This window comes from Schistocerca americana, chromosome 1 (assembly GCF_021461395.2).
Source record: "Schistocerca americana isolate TAMUIC-IGC-003095 chromosome 1, iqSchAmer2.1, whole genome shotgun sequence".
NCBI lineage: Eukaryota > Metazoa > Arthropoda > Insecta > Orthoptera > Acrididae > Schistocerca > Schistocerca americana.
Window position 1 is genome coordinate 697,159,019 of NC_060119.1, and position 16,216 is coordinate 697,175,234.

Sequence of the window (16,216 nt, forward strand, 5' to 3'; positions counted from 1 at the left end):
TGTATGTTGAGCAAGCAGTAAAGGAAACAGAAGAAAAATTCGGAGTAGGTATTAAAATCCATGGAGAAGAAATAAAAACTTTGAGGTTCGCCGATGACATTGTAGTTCTGTCAGAGACACCAAAGGACTTGGAAGAGCAGTTGAACGGAATGGACAGTGTCCTGAAAGGAGAATACAAGATGAACATCAACAAAAGCAAAGCGAGGATAATGGAATGTAGTCGAATTAAGTCGGGTGATGCTGAGGGAATTAGATTAGGAAATGAGACACTCATGCTACGCTCGCAGGTTCGAATCCTGTCTCGGCCATGGATGTGTGTGATGTCCTTAGGTTAGATAGGTTTAAGTAGTTCTAAGTTCTAGGGGACTGATGACCTCAGAAGTTAAGTCCCATAGTGCTCAGAGCCATTTGAACCTTTTGAGACACTCAAATTAGTAAAGTAGTTTTGCTATTTGGGGAGCAAAATAACTGATGATGGCCGAAGTAGGGAAGATATAAAATGTAGAGTGGTAATAGCAAGGAAACCGTTTTTGAAGAAGAGAAATTTGTTAACAACGAGTATAGATTTAAGCGTCAGCAATTCGTTTCTGAATGAATTTGTATGGAGTGTAGCCATGTATGGAAGTGAAACGTGGACCATAAATAGTTTGGACAAGAAGAGAATAGAAGCTTTCGAAATGTGGTGCTACAGAAGAATGCTGAAGATTATATAGGTAGATCACATAACTGATGAGGAGTTGTTGAATAGAATTGGGGAGAAGAGGAGTTTGTGGCACAACTTGACAAGAAGAAGGGACCGGTTGGTAGGACATGTTCTGAGACATCAAGGGATCACAAATTTAGCATTGGAGGGCAGCGTGGAGGGTAAAAATTGTAGAGGGAGACCAAGAGATGAATACGCTAAGCGGATTCAGAAGGATGTAAGTTGCAGTAAGTACTGGGAGATGAAGAAGCTTGCACGGGATAGAGTAGCATGGAGAGCTGCATCAAACCAGTCTCTGGACTGAAGACCACAACAACAACAACAACAAAAACTACAACAACAACAACACAGACTACGGAACTCCTTCGCCCGGAGAAAGAATTCTCTGTATTTGTGTAAGGGCATCACTGGAACGTGCAGAAAAAGCGATTACCTGGAGGGCCGCGGAAAAAAGAATAGTATGTCTGTAACATGTGGTAGCGGATAGGAACTCCTCTACAATCACAGTGAAGGATAGTTCTATTTCAGGGATTTAGCGAACCTGCCTAAGCGGGCGCTTGTGTCATGCTATTTCTTATCCAGAACGAAACATGACCTCACCACTTAGTCATTTAAATTTTCTCTTTATATTCCCAGCCAACAGGGGAAGGCAACAGAAACCAACCCAACGCTTTGTTAAACAAGAAAATTCATTATGGATTTGGCTCACCGGAAATATAAACAATCTTCTAGTCGGATCTTCGGGAAATTGCGGGAGGGGGGAACAGGGGGCAGCCGCATGCGAAAGTATAAACATCCAAAGTATGTAAACAAGAAAATTCATTATGGATTTGGCTCACCGGAAATATAAACAATCTTCTAGTCGGATCTTCGGGAAATTGCGGGAGGGGGGAACAGGGGGCAGCCGCATGCGAAAGTATAAACATCCAAAGTATGTACGTAAGATTGCGACTTGAAATGTACAAGGACTGAGCCGAAATGGTAAATTATACATTGTGAAAATGGACAACCATCGAACTAAAATTGGAATTCTAGGACTTGCAGACACTCACTGGAAAGGCAGTGGGCACTTCAGAACAGCTGATGGCAACAAAGCAAAGTTTTTTAGTAGATCGGACGATCCCATTAATGGTGCTGCCTTGTTAGCACAGAAGGGATGGAATGCCGCAGTTGCCGGCCGAAGTGGCCGTGCGGTTAAAGGCGCTGCAGTCTGGAACCGCAAGACCGCTACGGTCGCAGGTTCGAATCCTGCCTGGGGCATGGATGTTTGTGATGTCCTTAGGTTAGTTAGGTTTAACTAATTCTAAGTTCTAGGGGACTAATGACCTCAGCAGTTGAGTCCCATAGTGCTCAGAGCCATTTGAACCATTTGAATGCCGCAGTTGTTGAATACAAGCCTCACAGAGACATGCTAATTAAATTCAATAATAGTTCTTGGAAGTTAAATGTTTTACAGACAACTTCAACAGCTCAGGATGAAACAAGAATTTTCTGAATCTTTTTCCAGCTGCCTTGAATCAATACGCAAAAGCCGGCTGGGGTGGCTGAGCGGTTCTAGGCGCTATAGTCTGAAACCGCGCGACCGCTACGGTCGCAAGTTCGAATCCTGCCTTGGGCATGGATGTGTGTTAGGCCCATCAGTTAGTTAGGTTTAAGTAGTTCTAAGTTCTACGGGACTGATTACCTCAGAAGTTACGTCCCATAGTGCTCAGAGCCATTTGAACCATTTCAATACGCAAAAAGTAAGTTACCGCAGAGGAAGGATATATTAATGCTAAGGTAGGGAAATTGGACTCATCAGAGGAAATATACTTCAAATGCTCAAATATGTGTGAATTCCTAACGGACTAAACTGCTGAGGTCATCGGTCCCTAGACTTACACAATAGTTAAACTTCCCTCCGGTGGGAAGGGTCGCGCAATCCGTGACATGGCGCCTCAAACCGCTCGGCCACTCCGAGTCGCGAAATGGTTTTCATGGTTTAGCCAAGAGAAATGATCGTGCACATCGATTATGTTACGTCAGTAAAACAAGTTTGTTATTATGAACTCTTGGTTACAACATAATCCACAAGGACTTTACACATGGACCTCACCAAGTGGAACTTACCGTAATCAGACTGACCATCTTTGACTGAATTAAGAAGGAGATTGTTCTATAAAAACATTAATACACTTTCAGGTTCCGACTCTGGTTCTGACCATCAGTTTCTGTGTCTCTAACTGAGATCGAAGCTGTCGAAATCTAAAGGGACACCTAGAAAAACCAGAAGACTAGAAAAAAGACTGAAACTGAAATGTTTACGAGTCGAATCCAAGAAAATCATTCGACCAATCAGTCAGATAATATGATATCTGCAGAACAAAGCTGTGGAACTGATCCAGGACAGTAAAAAAAAATGAAGAATAAAAGTAACTGGCGTACTAACAAACCATGCAAATCATTGGAGAAAGAAATATACCGAAGATGAAAGGAGTGCAATGAAATCCGCAGTGCCGCAAGTTATCCGCGTTAATACAGAGAAATTACGAAAGAGACAATAATAATTAGATCAATGAAATGTGCGAGAAAACTGAGAAATTCCGAGACTGCAACAAGATCAGGTGCATGTTCAGAGAAATAGAGAAACTAAAAGATCCTTCAGACCAAGAACATGGGTTGCAGAAGACGAAAATGATACATCTATAACCAAGACATACCTAGCTGCTCATCGGTAGGCAACATACTGTAACAAGTTGTACATGAATAACAATGAAAAAGGGCAAAAATTCCACTAGAGATAGAACCTAACACCTCAAAGGTAAAAGTCCAAAAAGCCATAGCTAAACTGAAAAACAACAAAGCTCTTGGATCTGGCCTTATTACTGCCGAAATGATTAAAGCAATTGGAGATCTGTGTTTGGAACTCACGCATGGAATATGTAACGGCATGTGGAATACGGTACATACGTAGAAGACTGGATCATGTCGGTAATGATTCCTTTTCATAAAAAATGAAACGAAGAGCGTTGTGAGAACTACAGAACCATTTCGTTGAATTCACATGCCAGTAAGATTATTCTAAATGTCATCCATGAGCGCTTGAGAACCTCCTTAGATTACGAAATACCACCCGAGTAAGCGGGGTTTGTGCATAATAAAAGAACGCGAGAGCAGATTCTCTATTTCAGGCAGGTAGTTGACAAATGTAGAGAATCCAATACCAATTTAGTTATTTGTTTCCTGGACTATAGCAGGGCTTTGGACTGTGCTCGATGGAAAGAACTGTGGAGTGTGATGGCAGTGGACGTTAGTCATCACCTTATTACCCTTATCAGAAATCTCCACTCTAGTAGCAGAGCAGAAATAAGATTAGATAAGATTATTGCAAGTCCTTTTGATCCATGTAAAGGAGTTGGATAGGAATGCATTTTATCAACAGTTTTATTTAACATCTATGTAGAATATAAAGTCTTCACAGTTGGACTGGTAGGATTCGAACTGATGAGCGAACAATAAGTAATTTAAGATTTGTTAATGACACCATGGTGTGTGAATTATCACAAAGGGAAATGAAGAAACTACTGGTTCGAGTTAAGGGAGAAAGTGAGAAACTTGGGTCGCCAGTAAATATGGGAAAGACCAAGATCGTGATAACTGACAGAGTTGAGTCACCATCAGCTATTAACGTGCTATCAGAATATGAATAAGTTGATAACTTTGTCTACCTGGGCTCAGTCGTCTAGAAAGAGAGTGGCTGTACACAGTAAATACGCCGTAGAATCGTTCTTAGTGTGGACTCTACATCGTAGCTGATAGCGATCTGGAAAGACTGAGGAGTAACTAGATATACTAAATTGAACTCGCTGGAACCTCTGGTGTTTCCAGTTTTGCTTTACGGCGTTGAAACAGGGACCGCAGGAGAACTGATGCTTCCGAGATGTGGACTTACGAGTACAGGCGGTCGCTGAGAACATCACAAGTGGGTTACGAAGTAACAAATCAATCCTTCAAGAGCCCAGGGTGGAGAAGAGGCTGTACACTATTTCTTTCCAGCGAATCCTGCCATTTTTTGGTAACACAGTTCTACAGCAAGAGGATAAGTTAGAAAACACGATCGTCCAAGACAAAGTCGAAAAAAAAAGTTACTGTAGGGAAGACCACCGAGACGATGGATCGACGAAATAAAGGAGAAACAAACCAAACCTGGAGCCAGCTACTCTGAGATGCAGAAGACTATTAGGATCGTGTGATGAGTCACAAACTGTCGACTATGAAAGACGGAGTATTGGTGATGACGACGACATAAGAGATATTCATGTATCTGGGGTAATAAGTATGCAAGGAAGGGACAGATGGGGCGTGGCGTGGAACCAGACAAAACCATTGACTTAAAACAGGAGAGCTTTATGTGTGCATAATAGTTGAACGAACCATAGGAAACTTCCAATAGCACCTCACCCCAAGATCACAAAATGAATAACGATGTGGGATACCAGGGACAATGGAGGAAAGCGAGAGAGAAGCATTTAATGTCCCACGGATTACGAGATCAATAGAGATGCAGACTAAAATTGTTGTGGGTAACTGATCTTGGCCGGCCGAAGTGGCCGTGCGGTTAAAGGCGCTGCAGTCTGGAACCGCAAGACCGCTACGGTCGCAGGTTCGAATCCTGCCTCGGGCATGGATGTTTGTGATGTCCTTAGGTTAGTTAGGTTTAACTAGTTCTAAGTTCTAGGGGACTAATGACCTCAGCAGTTGAGTCCCATAGTGCTCAGAGCCATTTGAACCATTTTTTGAACTGATCTTGAAGCATTCGTTTTAATTGACTTCGATGAGAAATCTGATACCTGGGACGTCCAGTGAGGATGCGAATTACTCACTACCATGGTATCAATTTTTCAAAACAACTGCTTCTCATCTCGGCACAGATATCACGTTTAGAGCGCATTGCGTCTCTCAATGAGGCGAAACGTGTCTCATGGAAGGATAAGGTATACAGGTTGAGTCAGGAGGAAAAATACTTGCCTTGAGAGGTAATAGTATTAGTGATTCTGAACAAAAAACTTTACATGGATATATGTCTTATTCCCAATGGTTTCTGAGATAGAACACATTTAATATTACTTTTATACGTTTCTCTTGTGTAACTCGAAAACTGCACCCTCCAGCCAAAACGTTTCACAGTATAGAGTATAACTACATTAAATTTCCTACAAAGAAAGGTTCTATTCCAGAATGAGATTTTCACTCTGCAGCGGAGTGTGCGCTGATATGAAACTTCCTGGCAGATTAAAACTGTGTGCCCGACTGAGACTCGAACTCGGGACCTTTGCCTTTCGCGGGTAAGTGCTCTTCCATCTGAGCTACCGAAGCACGACTCACGACCGGTACTCACAGCTTTACTTCTGCCAGTATCCGTCTCCTACCTTCTATTCATTTTTCTCTCTATGACGAACATTTTGCACGAACAGAACGCGAGAATATTGCAAATATCGCTGCCGCTGTAGTTTTTGTTGGCCAGTTTGAGATAGTTTGCGACTATTGCTGTACCAAATTGTTCGTCTCAGCTCGTTCTACACTCCTGTGGTACGTCAAAAATGATGACAGTGTCTGAATAATACAAAAAATAAATGACAACGTACATTAAATGTGTTCTACCTCGGAAATGGTTCAAATGGCTATGAGAACTATGGGACTTAACATCTTAGGTCATATGTCCCCTGGAACTTAGAACTGCTTAAACCTAACTAACCTAAGAGCATCACACACATCCATACCCGAGGTAGGATTCGAACCTGCGACCTCAGCGGTCGCGCGGTTCCAGACTGAAGCGCCTAGAACCGCTCGGCCACTTCGGCCGGCTCTACCTCGGCAACCTTGCGGAGAAGGGCATATGTGCATATGAAGTTTTTTTTGTTCGAAATCAGTAATACTGTCATCCCTCAAAGCATGTACCTCACCTTATGACTCAGCCTGCAGCGCCATAAGCTTCCCCTGTCAAAGATAATAAGAAAACGAGAATGCCGATCGCTGTGGCCGTGTGGCCGAGCGGTTCTAGGCTCTTCAGTTCAGAACCGCGCTGCTGCTACGGTCGCAGGTTCGAATTCTGCCTCGGGCATGGATGCGTGTGATGTCCTTAGGTTAGTTAAGTTAAAGTAGTTTTAAGACTAGGGGCTGATGACCTCAGATGTTAAGTCCCATAGAGCTTAGAGCCATTTGATCCGTTTGAAAACGAGAATGTTCCTTGTGTCTTTTGTCGTATCCCTCGCTCTAACACGAACGTTTAGGACTATTATTACTTTATTTATTTATTTTTGAAAGGGAGATGGACCTTGCACGAAATAACGCCGTTTTTCTGCTCTGGTGAGTGAAATAGATTTGCTGCGAGGAAAATACTCCAATAGTATCAGGAGACCAGCCAGTCTACACGTTGCCATCCGAAGGACGGATTACCAGCAATAGCGTCATTCTGTGTTACTCACGGGCAGTCTTATAATTTAGCGCAAGACACAGTACATTCAGGTGGCAAGGATCCACTCTGCACCACCACTTCTCCTTTCCCTGCCGACCAAATACCAGTGTCACAAATATCGTCCGTTATCGAGATTCGAACCGGATAACTGCGGGCGAGTGGCATCACTCTACCACGCATTGTTTATAAGGCAGGCCGCCACACGTCATTTTGGAGACACCACTGTTACTGATATCAACTCATGGAACGCAATGAACTAATCTCGAAAATGAATATCTGTTAGAAGCCGTCCACCAGACCATCAGTAACCCAATAGCTCTTTGGCCTGTATTTTCCGGGAAAAAGGGTAACATCAGAGAAGAAAAAAAACTTACGCTAACAGTCTTCTTCATGTCAGCATTTCACATTCTGTGGACACAGAAAAATCACTTTAAAGACTATGGGAATTGCTCGCAAGCCCGCAGAGAAACGGTTCCCTTGCCTTAGTGCTGAACAAGAATAATCTAACGACTGAAAAAGAGAAACTTTACCACGAGGTTTCTGTCGAATACGAGTAACTAGAAATGTGTGATCATTCATAATACACCTCAACATGCGTGTTCACCGATCTGCTCGTGTGAGCTCGCTCGCTTGCTCTCACGTCTCAGCAGCGAACAAGCGGCCGGCTCACGGGCAGTAATGGGAGGGGAAGGGAGGAGGAAGCAGAACAAGGCAGCTCGGAACTAGAAACTATTGTCAATAAGTCTCTTCTACGCCCGCTAATACACTACTGGCCATTAAAATTGCTACACCAACAAGAAATGCAGATGATAAACGGGTATTCTTTGGACAAATACATTATACTAGAACTGACATGTGATTACATTTTCACGCAATTTGGGTGCATAGATCCTGAGAAATCAGTACCCAGAAGAACCACCTCTGGCCGTAATAACGGCCTTGATACGCCTGGGCATTGAGTCAAACAGAGCTTGGATGGCGTGTACAGGTACTGCTGCCCATGCAGCTTCAACACGATACCACAGTTCATCAAGAGTAGTGACTAGCGTATTGTGACGAGCCAGTTGCTCGGCCACCATTGACCAGACGTTTTCAATTGGTGAGAGATCTGGAGAATGTGCTGGCCAGGGCAGCAGTCGAACATTTTCTGTATTCAGAAAGGCCCGTACAGGACTTGCAACATGCGGTCGTGCATTATCCTGCTGAAATGTAGGGTTTCGCAGGGATCGAATGAAGGGTAGAGCCACGGGTCGTAACAAATTTAACGTCCACTGTTCAAAGTGCCGTCAATCCGAACAAGAGGTGACCGAGACGTGTAACCAATGGCACCCCATACCATCACGCCGGGTGATACGCCAGTATGGCAATGACGAATACACGCTTCCAATGTGGGTTCACAGCGATGTCGCCAAACGCTCTGCTACCAGCTGGAACGGTGGTCTGATCATTTAATATTAAAAGACTACGACCAAGGTGTGGACGGGGCAAGGAACTGACATATCAGACGTGTTTTAACACATAAATAATTTATTCATAACATACAATACATAACACCAACTACGTAAATCCTGCTTCGATGCCGGCCGCGGTGGTCTAGCGGTTCTGGCGCTGCAGTCCGGAACCGCGGGACTGCTACGGTCGCAGGTTCGAATCCTGCCTCGGGCATGGGTGTATGTGATGTCCTTAGGTTAGTTAGGTTTAAGTAGTTCTAAGTTCTAGGGGACTTATGACCTAAGATGTTGAGTCCCATAGTGCTCAGAGCCATTTGAACCTGCTTCGATGCTTACAATTGCCCAAATGGGAGGGCCACCACTTTCGAATTGGAAAGGCTTTAATTTAAGAAATTAGAACGCCTAATATAATTTTTTTTAAATAATAATAATACAAGACATAAGTAAGCGCTAAGTGAACGCACTCTTAAATCTTTAATTACTAATCGCAAAGCGTGAGTTTACCCCATTTAAATTCTCATTGCAATAAAAAACATAAACACATGAATTCACAGCACAGCATGGCTTCAAAATTTCTACCTGGACAACCTATGGTCCTAAAACTTTCGTATTACATTCCAGCCAATCACTTTAATAACTTACAAACACGGTTGGTAAAATACAAACGTTTGCACTATAATCAATTTTAATAATCCACAATCACTCAAAAAACAACATCAGAAGTTCGATACTGATCATGTAAGCCTGTTTATACAATCTTTCGGACCAGAACAGGCACGATGGCCACCATAACAGAACTGCGCTAGTTGCTTTTAGGATAGGTGCTCCCATTAGCTTAATCACTGAGCAGATATTTACTCAAGCTACAGGTATGATAGTTAATGCAAATAGAAGGTATTTCTAAAGCTTTTTTTTCCCTCCCTTTTAACAAGGGGGTTTGAGTAAGGTGGAAATTACACTTTGAGGAGACGCAATAGCAATCTAGCGGGCACGCCTTCACGAGGACGCCATGCCACTATACACGTACTAAACTAGCCGCGTGTCCGCTGTTCAAGCCAGTTCCATATTCCTGACACCCAACTAGTCTGGATCAAAACAAAAGCAAAAATACCAGGAGCGCAAGATCCAGCATAGCTTCAGAACAGATCTTACTTCATGCGGTTGCCTTCACAAATACAGGTATCGAAATGAAAACAAGAACGTGTAACAACATTCCCTAATCAGCACAATGATCTTCGTCAGGTCCCGGTAGCGCTAGACAACGCTGACATGCCAATGTTAACAAAACTCTAAGGCAACACCCTCCAACTAACAAGCCGAAACCAATGTGAACCCTTATCAGCTCCGTGACAGGACTCGAACCCCCAACTACTGTCAGTGCAACTCACTTAGAATAAATACAGCGCAAATAGTATGGCGGACACATATACCCAGGGATTAACAGAACACTAGACTGAACTAGAATTAACCTTAATAATAGAGCACTAGATCTTGGGAGACAAGGAACTAACTCCCCACCTGAAATTCTGCAACCACAGGGCGGGAGGATGAACAACCAAAACATAGAGGTGCAAATGTACACAAATAACTACCAAAATACACCACTACACCGGTTAGCAACGCTGCATGGAGGAATCTGCACTGTCAGAATTGCACCAGTGAACAGAACAGAGGATTGCCACGGCGGTGGCCACAAGGCGGGAAAGACGACTGGATGAACTCAATCCCAAAGGACGATCAACTTGAAACATTCACACTTAACTTCTTTTCTCCCTTCCTCGGCGCACTTCGTCGTTTGTCCGGGACTGCTGTGCACAATTCTGAGCCGTCCCAAGTCGTCCCGGCAGACACCGACCCAGCCGAACTGCTCCCGAACTCAAACCCTCTCCGAACGGCGGCTCCACCGCCCCATGATGGTTACTGTTTGTTTGCCTTCGTCGACGCAGGCGATGATTAGACTGCCATCCGCCTCCCGCGGTGAACAGTGAAGAGCGGAAAGAGGGCCACAACCAGGCCGACGTTCCTCCACGTGTGGAAGTGCGGGTTCGATAACACCCGTACGCGGAAGGCAGGATGTCGACGTCACCAGATCAGACACGAAGGCCACGGCGCGACAACCTCCTCCAGCGTGACCGCGCTCGCCTATAAATAGTACAAGCCAAAGAGTCTGCTGCAGTAAACACGTGAGTCGGTCGTGTTACCAACCTACGGTTTCTAAGTACACCAAAGACAAAACTCGAGATCGCTAGTGGGTACACTACGGGCGGGAGTTCAAACGAAAGAGCTTCGTAAAAGACCAACAATGAAAAACCGCGGAAAAACGAAAAAGAAGCGAAGCAATAAAAGACAGCAACGAGATGCTAGAGCCCGATCGCGCCCAAACACTGTCGATTACCAGAAATATTGGCTCCACACGACGCTCAGGAAACGAGCCGTGGAAAGATGGAAGTACACACGGCTCACATACCATCACGCCGGGTGATACGCCAGTATGGCGATGACGAATACACGCTTCCAATGTGCGTTCACCGCGGTGTCGCCAAACACGGATGCGACCATCATGATGCTTTAAACAGAACCTGTATTCATCAGAAAAAATGACGTTTTGCAATTCGTGCACCCAGGTTCGTCGTTGAGTACACTATCGCAGGCGCTCCTGTCTGTGATGCAGCGTCAAGGGTAACCGCAGCCATGGTCTCCGAGCTGATAGTCCATGCTGCTGCAAACGTCTTCCAACTGTTCGTGCAGATGGTTGTTGTCTAGCATACGTCCCCATCTGTTGACTCAGGGATCGAGACGTGGCTGCACGATCCGTTACAGCCATGCGGATAAGATGCCTGTCATCTCGACTGCTAGTGATAAGAGGCCGTTGGGATCCAGCACGGCGTTCCGTATTACCCATCTGAAGCCACCGATTCCATAGTCTGCTAACAGTCATTGGATCTCGACCAACGCGAGCAGCAATGCCGCTATACGATAAACCGCAATCGCGATAGGCTGCAATCCGCCTTTATCAAAGTCAGAAACGTGAGGGTACGCATTTCTCCTCCTTACACGAGGCATCAAAACAATGTTGCACCAGGCAACGCCAGTCAACTGCTGTTTGTGTATGAGAAATCGGTTGGTAACTTTCCTCATGTCAGCACGTTGTAGGTGTCGCCACCGGCTCCAACCTTGTGTGAATGCTCTGAAAAGCTAATCATTTGCATATCACAGCAGGTTCTTCCTGTCGGTTAAATTTCGCATCTGTAGCACGTCATCTTCGTGGTGTAGCAATTTTAATGGCCAGTAGTGTAGTTCTAAGGAAATATGTTACTTTACTGTGGCTAACTAATGCCTTTAGAGGCAAATTTGTCCCCCAAAACTGTCGCACTGAGAGAAATGATAATGAAATGATACATTTATTTTAATTGATATGGCAACGGACATAGGGCAACTTAGTACGAAACATGATATTTGTTGCGACTGATGCAGCCTTATGAGGAATATCATTTCCGGATGAAGCTTAAATTGACATCACCATGCATTTCGTGAGGATTTTATTCTCTCGTTGAACATAGAAACACTGGAAATGAATACTACTTATTTTGATTTTCGCTAAAGCATGAATGTCTGCTACCACCTTCTGTCCGCCCCAGTAGCTGAGTGGTCAGCGTGACGGATTGCCGTCCTCTGGGCCCGGGTTCGATTCCCGGCTGGGTCGGAGATTTTCTCCGCTCAGGGACTGGGTGTTGTGTTGTGTTCATCATCATTTCATCCCCATCCGGCGTGCAGGTCGCCCAATGTGGCGCCGAATGTAATAAGACCTGCGATATGGCGGCCGGACCTGCCCCGCGAGGGGCCTCCCGGCCATTGACGCCAAACGCTCATTTCCATTTCCACCACCTTCTGAGCGCTGCTATTTCATTCGGTGATAATGTTTGTAATCTACGTCTTTCAGTGAGTTTCTGTGTGTAGATTCTGTTCTCTTCCTTGCAGAACAAAATTGTTCGCACAAATATACTGGTCCAAACATTGACATAATCATAGCTACAATTTTGTGAATTTGTGGAAATGTAGATTGATGAAAATTTTTACGTGAATGTACAAGACTTATTTTGTTATGAAACTTGTCACTCAACTACCTGTTGCTCTGCAGATCTCTAAGTTCTAACATTAGCTAGGCATCGTGCACTGACATGTTATAAATCCATGCTGGTGTGTGGGACTTTCGCTTTGAAATTCCAAACCCTGCCATAATGCTGCTTTACATCTGTTTTAGAATAGCCGTTTTCCATTTTAAGCACTACGCCATTAACTATTTAAGGCTGTGTTTAAAACTACGATGACCGTAACACACTGTCATTCCACTGAAGGTAGCGCACAGTTTGCAGTTACCCTGCGCTTCATAATGTCGCCTGACAGCCACATTTTACCGCGAGCGCTCACTACTCAGGCGGCGGCGAGCGTGGGAGCTCGAGTTCACCTAGCCGCCTCCTAGAAGATAAAAGACTTATCTGACTGTAAGTAAAAGGAAAAAATAATAATTTCATTTCTATTCTTGCTGTATATTCGAAGCAGTCTTATAGGTATCATAAAAAACGGTCTGTGGCGCAAATCCGCAACTGGGAACTGACCCGACCAGAGTGCAGCCTTTCTTCCCAGTTAGCAGGTGGAGGGAGGTGGGTCCATCGTTATGGCCGCCTGCTGCCCCGAGGAAGATCCCCGGTACTCATTTAATATCAGGCTGAGTGGAGCTGGGTCAGTCCTTGACCCCTCCCGCCGGAGGTTCGAGTCCTCCCTTGGGCATGGGTATGTGTGTTGTTCTTACCAAAGGTTAGTTTAAGTAGTGTGTAAGTCTAGAGACGGATGACCTCTGCAGTTTGGTCCCTTAAGAACTCACTTTTCTTTTTTTTCAGTCCTTGAGTGACTGCAACGAGGAAAAATCCAAGTTTGAGCCCGAGACTTCCAGTGCCGGATTTAATAAACAGGTTCGTCTCAGCGAATGGTATATTCATTCGTGTTTCAAAAGCCTTCACAGCTTTACTGGTTCAAAATGGTTCAAATGGCTCTGAGCACTATGGGACTTAACATCTGAGTCCCCTAGAACTGAGAACTACTTAAACCTAACTAACCTAAGGACATCACAGACATCCATGCCCGAGGCAGGATTCGAACCTGCGACTGTAGTGGTAGCGCGGTTCCAGACTGGAGTGCCTAGAACCGCTCGGCAACAGCAGCCGGCCTTTACTTGTCCTCGAGCCATCTAATAGTAATCTATTTTATATCAAAAGCAACTGGATTCAAATAATCTTATATATTGCACCGAGCTCTGCTATTACATTAACCGTATAACAGTCAATATTACATAAAAAGCCTAGTCAGTTTAGGCCGCACTCGTTGTCGGTCTCCATGTCCCCACCTAGATGGTGCAATTGTTATCCTTACGCAGAGCACGAAGCTGCCAACACGCTGTCTGCTTTTATGATGTACGAGATTTAGTAAACTGTAGCGGATCTTCCTAGTTAACAGCGCATTTCTCCGTTGAAATCAGCTGACTGGTGATCCCACGGTAAGAATCTGTGTTTGCCGGCCGGGTGGCCGAGCGGTTCTAGGCGTTACAGTCTGGAACCGTGCGACCGCTACGTTCGCAGGTTCGAATGCAGCCTCGGGCATCGACGTGTGTGATGTCCTTAGGTTAGTTAGGTTTAAGAAGTTCTAAGTTCTAGGGGACTGATGACCTCAGAAGGTAAGTCCCATAGTGCTCAGAGCCATTTGAATCTGTGTTTATTTTTCCTGTCGCACCTCAGCGTTCTCGTTTCTGATGCGGTTTCTTATATGTGGTTGGATTTCAGTTAGTTTGTCATTAAAGAACTTCACTTGTGTGAGACGTTTTACCTTATTTACTTCAGTTACAACGATTCGCCGCCAACAAGATCACCATGAGTGGATCACTTCATAAGGATGAAGGAGGAATAAAGTGTGATCTAACATCGTTATCCCAGTATCGTCGTGACATGATTTACGCAATATGTGAGAAACGTAAGTCATCATGTATACAAGTCGATTTGGAGCACGTAAGAACAAGGCTTTCAACTTCGCGTTCTCAAACACGCTTACACGGCGAAAAGTGATTCGATCACTCCATTACTGTGAACCAGCAGTAAACTAAACGTAAGTTCACCGTACATCATTGGCATATCATTTGCACCATAAGAAGACGGCATTGTTACGGATGATGTTGTCGGCCCTTCCGTATCGCTGTAGCGGCTTTGTGACAAACGCCACGAAACTGGTAGGCAAGGAGAGTTTTCTATATTTAAAAACTTTAGAGGCTGTAAATTAAATTGGGATGGCTACGGCGACTCTACATCGAGTGGTGGCGCGACTATAAGTCACAACAAACGCCGCAAAGCGAATGGGTTTCAGGCCATTAAAACGTTTCTCTCCTCTCGTACGATTTCGCAACGTCTTCTAAGAAAGCTTCCGCGAAGACTACACCGATATAACGCAGACAGACCAGCGTCGTGACACTGCAAAGACGGTCACGTAGGAGACACAACGTGAGAATTCATTTCTTCACATTTTTACAGAAACTAGCACTGTGGAAATCAAAAAGAATGAATAATATCAGATGCCATACTGAGATCTGAAAAAAAGTTTTGAAAACATTTATTTTGTACCACACTCGCCTTTCACAACAGCACGTTTTCTCGAGGGATACGAAATTTTCGATTCATCAGACGAAATGTTGTCTAAGTCTGTAAAATACTCCTCTACTGGGAGAGAGTGTCACAGAAATGATACAGGATTTGGGCAGAACATCATTAAAAGAAAGGCGTTATTCGTTGCGACAGTGTCTTCTCTCGAAATTACAATCACTAACTTTCTCCCCCGAATGCGTAAATATTTTGTTGAACCGAACTACATAGGGAGGTACATTCATCACGATAAAATACGGGAAATCAGAGCTCGTACGGAAAGATATAGGTGTTCATTCTTTCCGCGCGCTATACGGGACTGGAATAATAGAAAATTGTGAAGGTGGTTCGATGAATCCTCTGCCAGGCACTTAAATGTGATATGCAGAGTATCCATGTAGATGTAGATGTATTGGGCCAGTTGCATCCTTGAGTTGATGTCGTTAATTCCGTCAAATTAATTCTTTCTGTTAAGGAATAAGGTAGAACCAGGAGAATAATGTGTGACTAGTTAGAACCCCAAACGGTGCTGTTTCGCCATTGTCACTACTGTTATGAAGGTAGGACCCTTATCCTAATCAGAGTATGACTGTGTGACATACACGATTGCTTGTTAATCAAGACTAGTAATCGATCCGACAACACGATGTTGGACTTCTTTTGTGATCCCTCAGAAATCCCAAGGCGGTCACTGTTCTTTCGAGTGAGGAGTGTAATGTATTTCAGTATCAATCACAGCAACAAAACAACGCATGAAGCCCAACGGATTGTACCTGCACATTGCCAGATTGTACCGTGAAGTGTTCTTTCTCATCACTCGTACTTATGTACAGTTTGTCGACCAGAACATAGTGAAATCGTTCAGATGCAGGGTGACAGTTATTGAACTACATGAAATAAATTTGTTATAACTTCTGAAAGGTTTGCG